Source organism: Mytilus trossulus, chromosome 7 (assembly GCF_036588685.1).
Source record: "Mytilus trossulus isolate FHL-02 chromosome 7, PNRI_Mtr1.1.1.hap1, whole genome shotgun sequence".
Taxonomy (NCBI): Eukaryota; Metazoa; Mollusca; class Bivalvia; order Mytilida; family Mytilidae; genus Mytilus; species Mytilus trossulus.
The window spans coordinates 73,917,470-73,937,010 of record NC_086379.1 but is presented as its reverse complement, the minus strand read 5'-3'; the positions used below and the strand labels follow the sequence as shown (position 1 = coordinate 73,937,010).

The 19,541-nt window shown below is 31.3% G+C and overlaps 2 long non-coding RNA genes across 2 annotated transcripts; one reads left to right on the top strand and one right to left on the bottom strand.

Moving 5' to 3' along the window:
• Nucleotides 1-3,255: 3,255 nt before the first annotated feature.
• On the bottom strand, nucleotides 3,256-8,875 carry LOC134725781 (uncharacterized). Its single transcript, XR_010108592.1, has 3 exons — nucleotides 8,775-8,875; nucleotides 5,011-5,210; nucleotides 3,256-3,826 (listed from the first exon to the last, which is right to left on the bottom strand). It is a non-coding gene; the product is annotated as an uncharacterized LOC134725781 (long non-coding RNA).
• An 8,445-nt stretch (nucleotides 8,876-17,320) lies between these two features.
• LOC134725780 (uncharacterized) lies at nucleotides 17,321-18,703 on the top strand. Its single transcript, XR_010108591.1, has 2 exons — nucleotides 17,321-17,599; nucleotides 18,429-18,703. It is a non-coding gene; the product is annotated as an uncharacterized LOC134725780 (long non-coding RNA).
• Nucleotides 18,704-19,541: the final 838 nt, after the last annotated feature.

Sequence of the window (19,541 nt, the reverse complement as noted above, 5' to 3'; positions counted from 1 at the left end):
TCTCGCCTACTTTTGCTGTATATTGCAGATTCAACAAAAGTGAGGACAAAAATCAATAAAAATATTCCTCTTGATACTATCTTTTGATTGTAAGAAGCTTCTGTCCAAGTTTGGTAAAAATCCAGGGAAGTTTTTGAATCTAATAATTGTTTTAAAAACTTTAACTGCAGACTGTATGTAATGTTAACTGGAAGAAAATCTAAGTCCATTTATAAGTAAAATATGGAAAAAAATGATTTTTTTTTTACAACATTTACTTCTGGATACTATCTTATGATCATAAACAAGCTTCTGTCCAAGCTTGGTAGAAATCCAGTTTAGTTTAAGAAAGTTATTAAAATTTCAAAAACTTTAACCGCAGAGTAAATATTTGTGGATGCAGATGCCGACGGAATGTAGGATCGCTTAGTCTCGCTTTTTCGACTAAAGTCGAAGGCTCGACAAAAAGATGTTACACACAAAACTTATTTGAGAAATAGAATTTACAATGAACTAATTAAATATACAGCAGTGCAATGAGCATATGATATGCCTCTCATTTATAACATTCCATAACGTCTATATGTCATATCAGAAATTTAAAAAAAGCAGCTAAAAGGAGCTCACTTCCATAGAAATAAGGCAGTCCTCAAAGTTCCATGAAAACTGCTCAAAGCACTCATGAGTTATTGTCCAAAAACAGGAAAATCCCCCTTTTAAAAAAAAAAAAATCCCCATAGCTAGGAAAAGAAAATCTAAAATTTCTTTTATAAAACAAAAGGTAGCTCATTTCAATACAAATAAATGATTCATTAAAGTTTCATGAAAACAGCTTAAAGCACTAGCCAAAGGCGTGGCAAGGAGAAAATGGATGCAGGGTAAACCCAGTATACAACTTCAATAAAATAATTACTATCACATTCCAGAAAAAAAGCTTCTTTTCATAATTTAGGTCATCCATTTTAACAGTAAACTAAGGAAAAGTACTTTTCCATCCTCAGACTCAATAGCCTGGTATAATATTAACCCCATAACAATGATGATAGAGTTAAGGATCAAACCATAAAATACATCTGTTCCTGTGAATTCCTGGAATTCTAATGATAAATCTTTTTGCTGGAACAATGATCTAGATTTGATTGGGCTTGTTTATTAAACTGTTCAATTGCATCTTCCAATGAAGTCAGTTACTGAAAAAAAAATTACAACATCTATTAAATTATTTTGTGTCATTGATTTAACAGTGTCATTTAAAATATATTCAATACATCTCTGAATTCTGGGGAAAAAATAGTATCCAGAATTAGAAGTCTTAATATTTGACCTATTAATCCTATATACATGATTTACATGATATACAACAATTGTTTCTGTGAATCAACATATTTGCTTATATTGTCTGTGCATTCTCTACATTTTCTTATAGTCTGTTCATTCTCTACATTTTCTTCAGTTGTCATTCTGATATTTGATAGCTTATTTCAAATCAATCAAACTACTGACCCTCCTTATATTTTTTGTTAAATCATTGGACAAATAACATAAATTTCAATAATTCTGATATTGTTCATAAATGTATTCTAAAAGTGCTGAGGGTGTTAAAATATTTTGATGTTATTTGTCACTTGTTTGCTTAATATAGTTGACAATCTGTTGAAAGTTTTAATTAGACTTAATGTTCAATGCACAAAGCCATGTACACTATTTCAACAAGTTAAAAGATCTGATGGCAATCCAATTTCAGGTGACTAGTTTTTTGGACTGGTTATATATGTTAATCAATGGGGATATATCAATTAAGGCAAACGAATGTGTAAAGGGATTTACTTGAAATTAACATGAAAACAAGATCTTCAAACACTTCACTGACTTCTTTTAATGTGCTTCTTCAACAATTCACAATTGTTCACTTACACCAGATCTTCAACCACTTGTCAGGTACTTTCATGGTTTGCACCTTACTTCCAGCTCACTTTTCATCATAGAAATTATCTCACTGTAATTAAAAAGTGTGTAATAAATATATAATTTAAAGAATATCCTAAATCTACAAAACTGTACACTAGCTGAATTATTTTTGTAGAATTTTTACTTTTGAAACTTTTGTGAGTTAAAAGAAAGAATAGGCACATTTGTTTGTTAGAGGTGAAGCAGGGGAGAAAAAGCCAGTCTTACTAGGTAATTTGATATTGCTCAACCCAAGGCATTTAATTGAAATGAAAATTGTCAGGTATAACTAAAATTGGGGTCTTTTCTAACAGATATAAGAAGTACTTGATAAATTGCATGCTCATATTGGTGATTTTGAATCTGTTCAAAGTTTTGATTTTTCTACCCTGTATACCACATTGCCTCACATTCTCATTAAGAAAAAATTCACACACCTAATTAAATGGGCATTCAAAAAATCAGAATGTGAATATATATGTTCAAACTCTTTTAGGTCATTTTTTAGTAGCAATAAACAAAAAAACTATGTTAATTGGACATGCTTTGATACTATATATGCCCTTGAATTTTTACTAGATAACATTTTTGTTTGCTTTGGGGATTCCGTATATCGTCAGATTATCGGAATTCCAATGGGGACTAACTGTGCACCACTTATTGCGGACCTCTTTTTGTATTGTTATGAGTTACAATTTATGACAAAAATAAGCAAAGACCCATCAAAACAACATCTGATAAACAAATTTAATAATACTTTAGGATATTTGGATGATATTTTGGCTCTCAATAATGACGACTTCAGTATGTATATTAATGAAATTTATCCTGCTGAACTTACTTTAAATAAAGCTAATACTAATAATGACCACTGCCCTTTCCTCGATCTTGATATCTATATCACTAACGGAAAGCTGAATACTAAAATTTATGATAAAAGGGATGATTTTTCATTTCCTATCGTTAATTATCCGGACTTCTCTTGAACTGAAATTTAATGTGCATATTGTTATGCGTTTATTTTTCTACATTGGTTAGAGGTATAGGGGGAGGGCTGAGATCTCACAAACATGTTTAACCCCGCCGCATTTTTGCGTCTGTCCCAAGTCAGGAGCCTCTGGCCTTTGTTAGTCTTGTATTATTTTTATATTAGTTTCTTGTGTACAATTTGGAAATTAGTATGGCGTTCATTATCACTGAACTAGTATATATTTGTTTAGGGGCCAGCTGAAGGACGCCTCCGGGTGCGGGAATTTCTCGCTACATTGAAGACCTGTTAGTGACCTTCTGCTGTTGTTTTTTATTTGGTCTGGTTGTTGTCTCTTTGACACATTCCCCATTTCCTTTCTTAATTTTATAAATAGTATTTTTGTTGAAAATCACAAGAATAAATTGCTGCTAAGTCGGCTGAAAAATAAGTTGGTTTACATAAATAATGTTAAGTTGTTACCATCAATAAACATACAACTTTCAGAAAACGATTAAATATTACAATTTTCTTTAAAAATTTGAGATATGCAGTTATTTATCTATATATAAACACAAAAAAAATAAGATAAATAAGTTTCATTTTAGTTTTGTTTGATCAGGGGTTTCTTCCATTAATCATACACCCCCAACAGCTCCCAATAGTAGTGGAAAACATAAAGGCATGGTATGCAAAGTACCGTTTAGACTATATCTAATCACATGCTGGTAAATGGACAATAAAATGAAATCCTTGTGGATCAATATCATATTTACTAGTGAGGCTTGTCTTTTCTTCACTATTTCATCTGTGACAGACAAAATATAGGCATATACCACATGATGTGTCTTGAACTTCTTCCCAGTACTGTGTGGTGATCATAGCTGAAATCATCATGCACTCCTGTCAAGTGAAACTGAAAATTCTTTCAGCCTAGAATAAAGTTGGAATACAGGTGTATTAGTTGCAGAATAACATTTTATATACTCTATATATAATTGATACTAGGATTTATAGATGTTCGATTAATTGTATGAATTTTTATAAATATATATATAACACAAATATCATAAAAGTGGAATGCATGAACCTAAATTAAGGACTTTTGCTATATTGTTGGTTTTCTTTTTTGTTGACATTTCATAGGTAATGTAGGTAATGTAAATGTACATGAATATAACTGTGTTAAAAAACTATAAACTTTCTATCCATTTCATAAAAGTTCTAACTAGAAACTTGAAATTGTAAGTCTACAATGTAGGTAATCAAGTGATCACAGGTACCCCTGGTTGCAAAAACACTCTTACTGTAGTTGCCACAAACCAAAATTACAATTGAGGGTGACATGTATTTTAAGTTTCCTCACTTGTGTTAAATTATAATGAAATTGAAATAGATTTTTTCAAATGGTGCATAATATCAACTAGAAACATAAAATAAATCCAAATTTCAGGTAAATAAGGGTAAAAACTCAAAATTAAACTTGATCTGTCATTAATGAACCAACTTGCACTGTGTTCTTTAAGTTAAAAATAGTTGGCAAGAGATTTTTAAAAAACTTCCAACATTGTCCAAGGTGGATAATTATATAAGCCATAAGGGGCATTATCATTTAGTCATAACTCTTGATAACAATAAACATCAAAGTTATCATAATCAAACTTGACCAGTATAATATTATACAAGACAATATGTTCAAATTTTAATAAGATTTGGTGATCATTAATTATTATCATCAGGAAAAACATGCCAAAACCCACCTCTAGTAGTAAACAAGGGACAAAACTCTTGAACAGTATATGTTAAAACCATTAATATCAAAATCAACCTGTACATGTAGGTTATTAAGGTCCTAGAATGATGTGTTTAGATTTCATCAAATTTGGTCAAGTGATAATTTAATCAACATCATAAAACTAAAATTTTGAATGGTGGACAAGCAATATACTGACAATCATGTGCATCAATAAATACCCCATCTTTTCAAGATACGAGGTATGATAATAATTGGGAGTCAGGAACATTTCAATACTTGCTATCATTTTTAGTACAAATGTAGTAAGATATTTTCTGAAAGGTGTAATTAAAGTCTTTCACAATATATACTTTTTTCAAACATTTCTGATTTGATCATGCCCATGTTGATAATTTGCATGTGATAAACAGTTCCAAGAATCCAGAGGTTTTCTGATGTTAAGCTTAAGCTTAATGTCTGTGCCTTGCCCAACAAATTTCTCCATGCATTTTCAACAGTTTCTTAATTTTTCGTCAGTTAATAGTAATTGTATATTCTGCCAATATAAATGAGAAGGTTGACCTGAAATGTATGATTAAAGATTTCTATATACAAATTATAATTTTTAGATAACTCCTAAAAGATGTAGTGGAACTAATGTATGTACACAATGTTTTCATAAAACTTGAATGAATAAATTTTTACAAAACAATATCTTCCTTTGAGGTCAAGCTTGAAACAAGTAAAGGTATGCTTTTTTTCTATTAGGGATGTTTTTTAGGCCTAAGGGATGATCAATTTAAACATACTTGGTGTTCATGGGAGGTCATTTTAAAATGGGGGGTATCCACCAATACACAGTGTATATATAAAAAAAATATAATTTCATATTTATTTTCACCATGTTCACTCATGTACATCTTTTATCGCACTTGACACTCTATCATAAAGCAGATTTTAAAGTGACTTTACTGATTTTCATGTAAGTTTAAGATAAACAGCCTTTTTGTATCTGGGTTTGGGGGAAATAAACTCTCAATAATTAAACTAGAAAAGATCAAATTTTGGAAATCACATCAAATGTAGGATATAAACAACATCAAATCTAAAATACATGATTGTTTGTATTGTAAAAAATCTTTGTTTTATCATATTCAATATATATTGGACATAAGAACAACCCTGGTTAAATATTTAAATGCTTTTTTATACATGTATATCTATTCTTTCATTTACTTTGTTTTGTACATAAATCAAGTAACTTAGTTTTCCCCTAGAATTGTTTTATATTTGTTATTTCAGGGCCTTTTTGAGTTTTTTTTTTTTACTATGCATGGGTTTTGTTCATTGTTGAAGACAATACATATGTACAGTGTGTTTATGTTGTAATGTTACACTGTTGTTTCAGATAAGAGTGAAGGTTGGTACCTATCAAAACATTCTGACGTTCAATCCAGCTGCATTTGTTTGCACCTGTCCTATTAGTCAGGAACATGATGTTTAGTGGTTGCCATTTGTTGATTAGGTTTATAAGTCTTTTCGTTTTTATATAGATTAGACTGTTGGTTTTTCTATTTGAATGGTTTCACACTTGTCATTTTTGGGGCCCTTTATAGCTTGCTGTTTGGTAAAAGCCAAGGCTCCATGTTGAAGACTGTACTTTGACCTATAATGATTTACAAATAGTGACTTGGATGGAGAATTGTTTCATTGGCATTCATACATGTCATATAAAATCTTCTTATATATCTAGTGACCCATAGTTATGAACTAATATCAGGCCACACTTAAAAATATTTTGATTTGCCCAAACCCTACCCAAGGTTGAGACAGTGGGTAGGTAGGTAGGCATTTTCTTTTTTTTTCTTTTTTAAAAGAAATTGTAGTATCAGATGTCTATTAGTCTTCATGCCTATTTGATTAAAAAAAAACTTCTTCAAATTAGGACAATAAAAGAATTTGAGTAGGCAGCTTTTTTCTGGGTAGGTAGCGTTTGGGCAAACAAACCTATTATTTATTTTGGGATCATTCACTGAAGTTTTTCATCAGTCAAATGTATGAATGGTGACAGAACTATATATTGTTCAATGTACAGGATTACTGTAACTTATATATTTACTCATATCACTCATTTAAAGGGACACTAGCTACACAAGATATATGAAACACCTAATATATTATTTTTCTTGACTTAATCAGTAATGAAATACAAATAGTGAAATAATAATTCCTTTTTAGTACCCAATATTATAGGTTCAATTTTGTCAAAATAAGCAACAACAAAAAAATTGATTATGAATTATTCACTTGCAAGTGAATAATTCTATCTCATTGTATTCATATGAACTTTAATTTAACCCCTTAGCTTGAGATGGATAACACATTAATTGTATGTGTAAAGTTATTTAAAGGAAGAGAATGTCAACATTAAAAGTGAAACAAAAGTAAATCATTTGATTGACTGATTCAATCCACAAATAAAAATTCTAATACAGGTAAAATCGATAATAAACATTCAATTTTTATCTGTAATATGCAATTAAATAGACCTAGAATAATTCAACAGCACCTGTTTACTAATTTATTTATCATTATATATATATATTTATGTTTACATCGCTTATATGGTCATCGGATGGCTATAGATGTCAAATAGATAAATAATTAGAAGGTGTCTAGACTTAATTACACGTACACGAAATAAAGCTACGTATTTTCATGCCTGTGCCTTGTTTATTGTTTTCTTTAGCCTTATAATAGTTTGGATAAATGTTTTACATTGTTATAAATCAAATATGAGAATTTGATTAGAAGCGTTGAACATGAATTTGATACATGTAGCTAGTGCCCCTTTATTGTTTTACAAGTCCCTGTCATTTAACATGTTAGTATGTTTTATATAATAACATAAAACCAGATTTTTTAAATGGTTGTCAAACTGTATATTACAGTTCAGATCACAAGTTTTCTCTTTCACATTGCATGTATGTATAAGTTTTTCTCAAAACTGAAGGCAACATGTACAGTATATGGTTTAACATCCCCTTCATCTGAACTCTCGTGGATAGTTGTCTCCTTATTTAAATATGGAAGGAAAGAAATTAAGCATTAAGAATCATGATATTCATTGCAGGATGTAAAAAGAGGGAGAAGATACAAATATGGTAATCAAAAACAGACAAAACAATTTTAAAGACTTTGCTTATTGTTGAAGGCCGTACAGTGTTAGTGACCTATAGTTGTTAATTTCTGTGTCACTTAATGTGTAGAGTTGTCTCATTGGTATGCCATATATTCTCTTTAAATGGATATATTCAAAATATGTTTTCAAAATTACAGCAAAACACATGAAAAATGTGTTCCGATTATCGGAACACATTTTTCACGGATTGGAATAAATGCCAGGGATAGAATATTTATTCCTACAGGTATAGATATTATGACAGTTTAAAACAAAGTTTCCAGTGGAACTTCTGTTTGGCTAAACATTTATATGTTCAGAGGCGATTGGGGGGGAGGGGGACCCTTTTTGGGAAAAAATTTGGTTGCTTATAAAGAGAATCACTGAAGCGTGACTGGGGCTGGCAGTCAGTGGGCCCCACTTATGAAAGTTTCTAGATCCGCAGTGATGTTTACACAGGGACCAAATATATACACTAATTTTTAGGATATATGTATCTTGTTATTGAACCTCTTTAAATGTTTAATTTTTACCTGAGCTCCTATTTTTTCATGGAAAAAACAAAAAAAATACAAATTTATATTATTTCAGGGGGAATAACTCCAAAACAGGTTTACAGGATTTTCTTCAAATTTCAGTAAAAAATAATACATCTTGTCATACTGCTCCATTTTCCAACTGATTTTTAAACTATAGCTTATCATGGTCACAGTTAAAAACTGAAAAATAAATTTTAGGGGGCAAAACTTCAAAATAGATCTGATTTTCTATACATTTTTTTTTCTTCTTCTCCACTAGCTAGTATCTATATATAATAGTGAAACCCCGTATTACTCCTGTACTTGTATTTCTTGTAAAAGTTCCATACCTATAAATGTGGAATTTATCTTCAGAATAGGACAGATTAAAAATGTTTTGTAAAACCTGAGACTACTATAACACATATAGTCTCAGGTAAAACCTACAATGCGTTCCAAGGATAATGGCGGCGCCTCTTCATCAACATCGTGGTAAGTTCCGAATAGAAATGAATTTTTTCCGATTTTTTTTTTTACAAGTGTGGACACATATAGGTGTGGATAGTAAAGTAGAGAGCACTTGGGGCAGAGCTGAGCATGACGTAACTATGGTTAGATGCCCAATGATAAAGGAAGAAGCAGTACTACATGTATTTATAAAGAGAGCACCTGTTCTACATATGAAAATATGGTTCCTCTATAAAGGGGGGTTAAAGATAACTTGAGTCACATTAGATTAAGTAATTGTTAGATTTGTGTAAGTATGTTTGAGTTTCATCATTACTGAGTGTATATATTAGGCATGTTGTGTCCTCTTTAAATGTTGTTTGAGCTATTTCTTTGTCTTTTACATATGGTTCAACTTGAAGGTCTTCTATGTGAAGGTGTGTGCAACGATGAGTCATCTCGCCTCAGTTTCAGACTGAGACTACTGCACGTTATAATATAGTCTCGGCTTCAGATAAAAAGCAAAAAGCAAGAAACATATACAAAAAAAAATAAAAACTGTGTGTTCCGGGGTTCGACATAAGTATATTATTCAACAACCTGACTGTTTCGGCAGGTAACTCATGATAATCTGAAAGAGACAACAACTTAATTGTCGCTGAAAGTTTCTACTTGCTTAGAGAGATACTTCCGATATACTGTCATTACTGACATACAATGATATGAAATTAGTGTTCTGATTTTGTGACGAGAATTTCCATAGAGAAAGCTGTCCGGCGCCGCTTCATCCTTTAATAGATCAGCTCGAGATTATTATTTAGTTTAGAAACACTAAATGCTCCTTCGATGAAAATGCTGGGAATAAAACTATTTTCCAAGGTCTCTAAGTTTATCTCTGGTATATTTTCATCCACATAAATCCTTTCCTATGATAAAGTAGTCCTAAACTTTGAAAAAGCTTTTAAAGACCGAACAGCCCGTTCAGTTCTACTGAGTAGTGATTTCCCCCTAATAATTTTGTGTGAAGGTATTTCATGATTTCAGGAACAATATACGATGAAAAAAATGGGGGTCACCGATTTAGTTTTGTCACTATAGCCACCTTGAATTTTGATTGGAAAATACACTTTGTTATTAATATTTTAAGCTTTTATACCGTACTTATAGGATATGATGGTTATTAGTACTTCTGTTATATCATTATATTAGGGAACAGTGCATATCTTTTTTACTTTGAATAAATTATTGTGAACTAATCTAAGTAATTTTATTGCACACTTTCCATAATTTGGTGATTTCAGAGGGATGCTTCTTTATATAAAAAATAATCATTTTCGATATTGTCTTATGCTTTTTATCTACAATTGTTATTCGAATGCGGTCTCGGCTGTATATCTGGAAGTTCAATCAAACATACCATCTTTATAATCTATAATTTATAAGGTCAACAATAATAAATCAAATAAAGTGTTAGTCTCATGGTATATGGTGGTTAGGCCGCAGTTTTAATTTCCGGATTTAGGATAAAAAAAAAATATTGGCTTCAACATAGTTGTACCGTTTTACCCTATTAGAATAGTATAACTCCATACCATCTGCAAAATGTGTATCATTGCTGTGTTATTTTACTTGAATAAGATAACCTCATACCATATACTAGCATGGTTATACTACTGTGTTGCTCTATTTCAATAGAATAACCCCCTAACATGTGTTAACATAGTATACCATACCCTCTATTGAACAACGTAACATCACTAACATAAGATCTATTTAATAGGATAACCTCAGTTGCATCGGGTGTTAAGACTTATTTTCTTTGGAAGAATTTAGGGCAATAACACTGGGAAATGATACAAAGAAAAAGAGGATAATTACAAATAACACAATTTTAAAATCATTTTACCCAACTATATATTAAGGATTCTACGCGATCGACAAGCGCAACATGTGGTTTATTTAAGTTTATTGTGACATTATTAATTGTAACTTGAAACTAAATTAATATTAACTTTTTACAAAATATTAATTAAAAACCCAACAAATCAATAGAGGTTAACATTTCTTTGTTACTTCTATAGTTTCTGAAAATGCCTGTACTAGATGAGGTATGTTACAGTTGTTTTTGCGTCGTTGCATTGGTTGGTATAGTGAAACCTTTGGTTTTGTTATCTTTAAAGGACACCCCTTTCTAATTTACTTTGGAGATCGGTATTTTTGTTCTTACCTTTAAAACAAATTAGCATGTTAACTTGGTTTGCAGCAATGCAAGCAATGAAGATTTTATTTAATCGAACAACTGAATGTCCATTGTCTGTTGAACTGCATTTATATTGATGGTTAGAAGCTAGAACGGATGCTAAGATTTGAACCTCCTTTTGATTTAAGTGGCAAAGCCACTCATTTCTATCCTCTGCTATTTATATAGTTGTGAGTACTAAGTTATAAGAAGATATGGTATGAGTACCAAAGTGACAACTGTCCATCCAAGTCACAATATTCTAATGAAATGAGAGGCGAAATATACCTGAGTGAAATTCATACTTATAAAACAAAAATAAACTTTAACAGCTGACTATGCGGTATGGGCTTTGCTCATTGTTAAAGGCCGTACGGTTACCTATAGTTGTTAATGTTTGTGTCATTTTGGTCTTTTGTGAATAGTTGTCTCATTTGCAATCATACCACATCTTATTTTTTATATTTAAGCCACGGCTTAAAAAAAGAAAATAAAAGCAACAGATAAACAACTGTTCACAAAACACAACAAGAATACTCAAGACAGATACACAGGAACTCCACCAAAAAATTAGAGTGATCTCAGGTTTTAAGGTGTGATATACATCTGTCTCCGTTTTTACAGAATGAAAATGTTCGGAAAAGGTCAAGGCAGAGCAAGTAAGGACAACAAGTCTGACCAGTGTTGTCCAACCAGCCCTTGTTACGAAGGACATTAGACTGGTTATTCTGAAACAAGCCCGAACTGGAGAAGCACTCAAACCAGCAGAATCCAAATAATTAGGATTGTAAGGGGTCGAAATAACAATGAATGTTAACAGCAGATATAATCTTGTATATACCTGTGCGTGACATGAATAGTATGAGCAATATGATACATTAAACTATTTTAAATCAATCTTATCTGTTTGATTTTGTGTGTAAAACATTATTGCCACGCGAACATGATATAACCTTACATAATGTGAAGGTTCTTAAATTTGAACACTTGAACACTTTAATACAGAAATAAGAAGATGTGTTATGATAGCAAATAAGACAACTTGAGTCTAAATTCAACAAATAAAGATAGTCGGCAAGATAAATTCGTTACATAGTGTACAAGTGACCTAATACGATATATACAGGGTCAGTAAATTCCATATGGGGTTCGAGCGAATTTACTGACCCTGTATATATCATTTTAGGTCACTAGCACACTATGTAACTATACTATCACTCCATGTTAATTTTTCAGTTCTTACTGCTTAAGTGCTACTATAGTATACACCTATTGACTGGGTGTGAGGGTAATAGCAAGTTTGTTGTCCCTAAGATACCAACTATTGCTCGAGGCAAAGCCGAGAGCAATAGTTGGTATGAGAAGGGACAACACACTTGCTATTACCCGCACAACCAGTCATTTGGTGTTTTATTATACTGAACAACACAGCCATTTAGTGTTTTTATACTAGTATACAAAATAATTAATTTTCTAAAAGTAATCATCTTTAAGAAACGAAAAAATGTCACATAACTTGACAGGCACATGATGAACTATACTTTTTTTATAATTCGTTTTATATTTATGAATGTTTCATTAATTTTAATCAAGACTTGAAATACTTGTGTTTAACTTTCCGTGCTTAAAATAAATTCTAGCTAAAGTAAACCAAACGCAAATTCACTTTTAATATACGAAGAGCGATCCTATATTATGAATGAGGTACTATATTTTAGATCTTTAAAACATTCCCGTGAAGATTTTCTTTCTCTTTTATAATTGCTTCTTGCATGTAAGTGATATTACAATCGACACAAACAGATTCCACCGTTTACAATATTAGAGTTTGACGTTGCAAAGCATACGTAACCAAGCAGAGTAGTCAATGACATCATTATCATCTAATGAAAAATAAGCATGAAAAAGTACGGGAAATATTATTATGAAACTATTAACCGGGGCAATAGTCTTTGAAACTATTGACTGGCAAATTGTTTTGAGGAATGAAATAGCACAACTATTTCATTATTTTTTATATAGAAAAAATATACTGAGGTATAATAATCTACACTAACGTCTATAATAAACATATCCTGTTTGATTGTAGACCAACTATTGTATTTAAGGTGGATCGGGACTATTTGACTACGCATAATTTCACGCATGAATTACAATGCACACGAACAGTATTTGTCATAAATTCGATTTTTTTTTTAATATTTTGATTAATTAGAAATGTTTATTCATTATAGTTATGTCACTAAACGAACATGTTCAATATAACGTGTATCTGTTAAAGGCTCAAATTGACATTTCATCCATTTTCACCATTTTCCCAATTTGGGTTAACAGATGATATCGGATATGTTCCTTATGTCGTATCTACAATCCGATTCCATTTTCATAAATGTGACTGACAGAATAAGACTATTTACTCGGTTTGTAATAACATGGGCAACACGACAAGTGCCACATGTGGAGCAGAATATGCTTACCCTTCTGGAGCACATGCGATCACTCAAATTTTTGATGGGGTTCGTGTTGCTTAGTCTTTAGTTTACTATGTTGTGTCTTGTGTACATTTTTTGGTCTTTTTGTCTTCTATTTTTTAGCAGGCGTTGTCAGGTTTTTTTCCCCGATCTATGAGTTTGATTGTCCATCTGGTATCTTTTGCCCATTTATTTTAAAGGTCTGGTGTATGCAAAGCAGATGAAGTATTTCATTTCGATGTATTTTGTCTCATTTTGATATTTTTTTATTTGTTTACCGTTAAGATCATAACGGTCATAAGTATTTGTCCCAACAATGGACACGTCAATACTGGTATTTGTTCGTGAAAGATCACACAAGAAGCAATACTGGTAATCAAACAGGTTAGAAAAAAACTGCTCTTAGTAAATGTCAAGACCAAGTACGTGTCAATGCTGGTAATTTACTGTGGAAGATCACGATAAGCAGTTGTAAAGTATTGAAACTGAGAACATGTCAATAATAAAAGACAACATCAGTCTTTCGAATGAATAGAGACGAATCAAGGTAACAAATAAACTACCAAAGGAATGATAATGGGTGCGTCATAATGATAAGAAACCAATATTGATTATAACAGACAATGAGGATCTTTAGAAAATGTTACCACAGACAAACTTGCGGTATTGCAACTATTCTTTTACTGAAGCTTAGTTTTGGAGGTAGAATGCACATGCTAAAACATCTATTTCACCTAAAATAGGGCATTGGTTTAATAGCACTATATTAAGATCCACAAAACCGTTAAAAAGAGGGCGAACGATACCAGAGGAATAGTCAAACTCATAAATCGAGAAAAAAACTGACAACGCCATGGCTAAAAATGAAAAAGACAAACGAACAAATAGGATACAAGACACAACATAGAAAACTAAAGACTGAGCAAAACGAACCTTCTTAACACTGGGGTGATCTCAGGTGCTCCGAAAGGGTAATCATATCCTGTTCCACATGTGGCACCCGTCGTGTTGGTCGTGCTATGACAAACCGGGTAAATAGTCTAATTTGGTAAGTCATCACATGCATGAAAAGGAAAGGGAATTGTAGTAACGACGTTAGAAACAGATCCGATGTCATCTGTGAAACGGTTATTTCATAACGGTCAACCAACTCGTGATGGCGTTCGTAAAATTACAAAGGAATGATTTCAACTTCACCATTTGGCACTATTGGTTTAATAGCTTCCTCGTGAGCAGCAATCATAATAGGCAATACAAGTTCGGGAATATCGTGTCAATTGGGAGATATATAATCCGTATGTAGCTATATATATAGGTGCTACTGAAATCATCTCGTTTTTCGTAAAGGTTTGTTTTCAACTGACCCTCATTGTGAATTTCTAGATGAAAGTCAAGATGTCAGGCAGACTTAGCTGCAGCTGTTGTATCCTTTATCTCTGGTTTGATGGGATAGATGCGTTCAACATAGTCACCAAATTTTGAATTTTGAAAATGTCTTGGTCCATTAGATAAGCATTAAGCCCCAAAAAACTTTCAAAAAGACAAAAGACAGGCATGTCATATAAGTATTTGCAGTTACCGAAAGCTAGTTCAAACGAAATTATAGCTAACAAATCAATAATGTTCTTCACGTGTAAAGAAACAATCTGTCAACTATTCTGGTATTGGAGGAATAAAAAAGTCGTGTTCATTTTGTACAAAAAGATACATTCTTGTTATTTCTAAAATTATTTGGAAGTCTACTTACAGCCAAAAAATTCTAAAGATCAAAGTACAGTAAATTGGTCATGTCCATGTTTTTGGTAGAATTGTTGCTCGCTAAACTATACCTATCTAAATGTGTCTTAAAATCATCAAATCTTCAATTGTCAATGCATAGATTATTCCTTAAAATTGATATGTTGTTGTTTACTGTATCTTGACCGTTATTCTCCGTATATATTTGTAGAATTTGCTTAGTATAAATAAATGGTATTGTCAATACAGCTGGTCAACTATGCAGCAATTTGTTTCATACAACATAGCAAGCTATCCAGGAAACAGCTTCATTCATCAGTTTATCTACCGTCTGTTGTATTTTGAACATTTAAACTGTCTTCTAAAACTACAGTTTGAGAATATGCAAGTAGATGAAAAATGTAAAAACAAATTGTAAGAATGCATTAAAGCATATTATGTTTGGACGTTATGTACACATTGATATATATGATACATTTTAGTGAGAAACAATTGTATGTGATGTCCTGTAAATCAATGTACTGAAACTATAATCACCAACAAGATAAATAAAAAATAACTACAAAATGTTTAACATGAACTAACCTTTCCACTACCTACAGCTAAGGAAAATAGTCTGAGTAAGAATTTAACAATAGAATTCAGAGTGGATTCAACTTTTTAGAACTAGAATCTTTTATTTGTAGCCATGAGCAGCTATGGTATAATTTACCCAATATATGTCAAATATCTCAGATCTTGGAAATCAAAGCAAATATCAATTTTATTAATGTTAAATCAATTTATGTGAGGATTTTAACAATAAGATGTGAATACTTTTAAAATAGTATTAAATTGTGCCCAAAAAAAATGTATTATTCTTATTTGTTTCATATCAGTTTTACAACTTTCTCATTTCCTTTGAAAAGCACTAAAAAGTAATCTCTTCAAGCTTCTTAAGTATTCAACCAAAATATTTATCCATGACCAATGATTCTAACGACTTAGTCCCCTAAGAAAGATTTTGCAATGAAAATTAAAGATATTACTCGGCTAAACTAATCAAAACTTCAGGTCGATTTGATGAGCATTAAATATAATTTATTTCTCACTTCATTTAAACGTAATTAAAAAAAAAGCTAGGAGTTACCAAAAGTAATAAAAAAGTTAATATTTTTAGAGGATATTTTAAATTGCGTATTACTTATTTATTTACTATGACCTTGACAGTAAACCTTGATATTCAAAAATAGATTTTGTTTTCGCCTCTGTTCTCGTATTATTCAATAACAACAAGTTAATAATAGCGTTTAAAAATAGATATTTTTAAGACATGAGCATAATCAAAGGTTTTTTATGCAATGAAATGATTTCGGAATACCAAAGCAAAGATGTATTGCCTTTTCAGAATTTCTTATGATCCACTAGAGAATGACTTATAAGACTTTTGTTTTATCAAATATGTCTAAGTCGATTTATTAAATTTATCATAATGATTGGGGTTCTTTTCTTGAAATCGTCGAAGCACCCCTTTCCCTCATTATCGTTTATGCGGAACTTGAATTGGTACTGATATTGAATATAGCAAACTGTAAAAAAAACAAACAAAAAAAAACAACCAAAAACAAATACATACATAAGATATGACAAAGGTTTAAGGTCTCTAATTTGTTCCGTTAAGGTACAAAAATATATGAAAAATAATTTTTCGTAATTTAAGTGGTCAAATTTGCGTAGGCAATATGTTGAATGTTTCAAGTATAGTGTCTGACGATTTCCCTTATTTATTTCAGTTTCTCTGCATTACACCTATTACAAAATTGATTTGAGAAACATGGTGAAAGGACTGTTATAAATAGTAACACTCAATGGCCGTGTAAAGTATTTTTTTATACCATGCAATGATGCTAAAATCAGTAATAATTGTATTTACGAAACATGATTGTCATCTTAAGCTAACAACAACCCTTCGTTCACCTCTTCCATATTTGCACATTGATGAAAATATTTTATTTTTAGATATTGAAAATTTTCAGACAAAGGTTCCGAATCATAAAAAATAGAACTGTGTCATAATTTAACGGAGGAATCCAATATACCACAGGTAAGTTATAGCAGTATTAATCGTTATAGACATGCAATTTCCTAGATATTAATACATATGTTTTTCAGAAATTGAAAAAAAAAATACCTCTTACAAAGTGGTTGTCAAAGTTGATGCAAGGAAATGTAAACGGTCCAATCAAAAACCGTAGTTTACATATCTTCTAGATAGTACGACCCGACTATAAAGCTTACTACAGACATATCTGCGTCGCACTGAACTATTTGACACGCTTACGTTCTAACCAAGCATACAGAAATATCTCACTACTTTTTCAACCACAAGACAGAATCAGGTATGTACGTACTATTGGATATATTTGTATTATTCATTTACACAATATGCTCGTCTTCAAATATATATTCATGAAACGTGTATAATAATTTAAAATAGCATAGATTAACATAGGTAACAGACTCACATTTGATTATCTTTACATAGTTATATCTAAAAGATTTGTTCTATGTACATGATATATACAATAGACCACAATTTCGTTTAAAGCATCAGTCCGAATCCTTAAACCTGAGACATTTGGCATATTTAGTTATTGTATCAATTCAAAGGTCAGAAACAGATATAAAAAAATATAGTTCTTTACACCGAACGAAACAAAAATCAAGTGTATTGTAATAATAAATCTGGGACATTTAAAATACGAAATTGAATACAAAAGAATGTAATATACATTGTACAACCAAATTTTCAGAAAATGCACCATGTTTAATGAAATATAAGCGATCGATTAACGTAGTATGTGCGTTTATAATAATGTGCTATTGCATCCTTTGTACAAATTATAAATACATGTTTTCATAATACCCGCAATTTTTAATACACAATAAGAAAACAAATGTATAATTTGCATATTTTCAAATGGATTGTAGGGTTAATTTGTAGTAAGTAAAACAGTATTTAAGCTATGAAATGAATGCATTTAAATACTGTCCATTGGATTGCATTGATTTTTGTTGATGGCATGCAACTTCACTTGATGCTTTACATAAATGTAAACGTTGATTGTATAAAGCAAAACATTGAAATTTCTGTGTTATGCTTATTTGAAAATTCGAAATACCAGTGCCTGCTAGTCTCTTACCTGAAATCGTATTTATTTTTTACAGTAGAAACATGTCTGGAAGAGGTCAAGAACAAGCTAGTAACGACAACAAGTCAGCACAGTGTAATCCAACAAGCACTAAATTTGAAGGACATCAGGCTGGTTATACTGGAACCGGGACTAAGCCCGACCTTGACAACCATGGAAAGCAACTGAATCCAAACAATGAGGAACATAAGGGATCGAAAAAAACCTGATTTTTTCACGCATTTTGTTATGTAAATCTATGCGAGACACGTACTGTTTCAGAATTTGTTCAATAAAAATATTTTAGATTAACTTTATCTACCTGATTTCGTGTGTAAAACACTGCGATGCAACGTGGTGTTGTAATGTAAGATCTTACTGTCCAAGTGCTACTAAAGTCTATTCTACTGTCTGTTTTGAACATATCTTGTTTGAACATATGTTAGATTTCGTATTTTAGAGTTGATTTTACGTGTTTGGATAACTATTAACTTAGTATAAACTTCAAACTTATTTTAAGTCATTTTCATTTCCGAAAAAAAAATAATTGTGTAATTGAAAAACTGTTGCCTCAGTTTATCATTTGTTCTTAAATAAGTGAACAATAAATAAAGGCAAAAGTAGTATACCGCTAAGTAACTGCCAAGACAAGGTACACGTCTTTACTAGTATTTTTTTTAACCTGGTACCTTTTGTTGGCTATCATTCGTTTGGTTCTCTGTCCTATATTTTCTCCTATTTATTTATTGTAGCCCTGTTAGGTAATGTTGTCATTTTAATGCCCTGTACCAAGTCAGGAAAATGGCCATTGTTATACTATAGTTCGTTTCTGTGCGTGTTTCATTTTAATGTTGGGTTTCTGTTGTGTCGCAGTTCTCTTATATTTGATATGTTTCCCTCAGTTTTAGTTTATTACCCGGATTTGTTTTTTTCTCTATCGATTTATGAATTTCAAACAGCGGTATACTACTGTTGCCTTTTTTTTTTTACCAAGAAAGACAATATTATGCTAGTTATTTACTTTTATTCTGAACTGCTATAATGTGCTTAATGCTGTGGTTGCTATATGCTTTACTTTATTTTATCAAATACAGACTGACACAAATGAGTTGAAGTTAGAATATGTAAAGTACAGACCACTTTTAAAGTG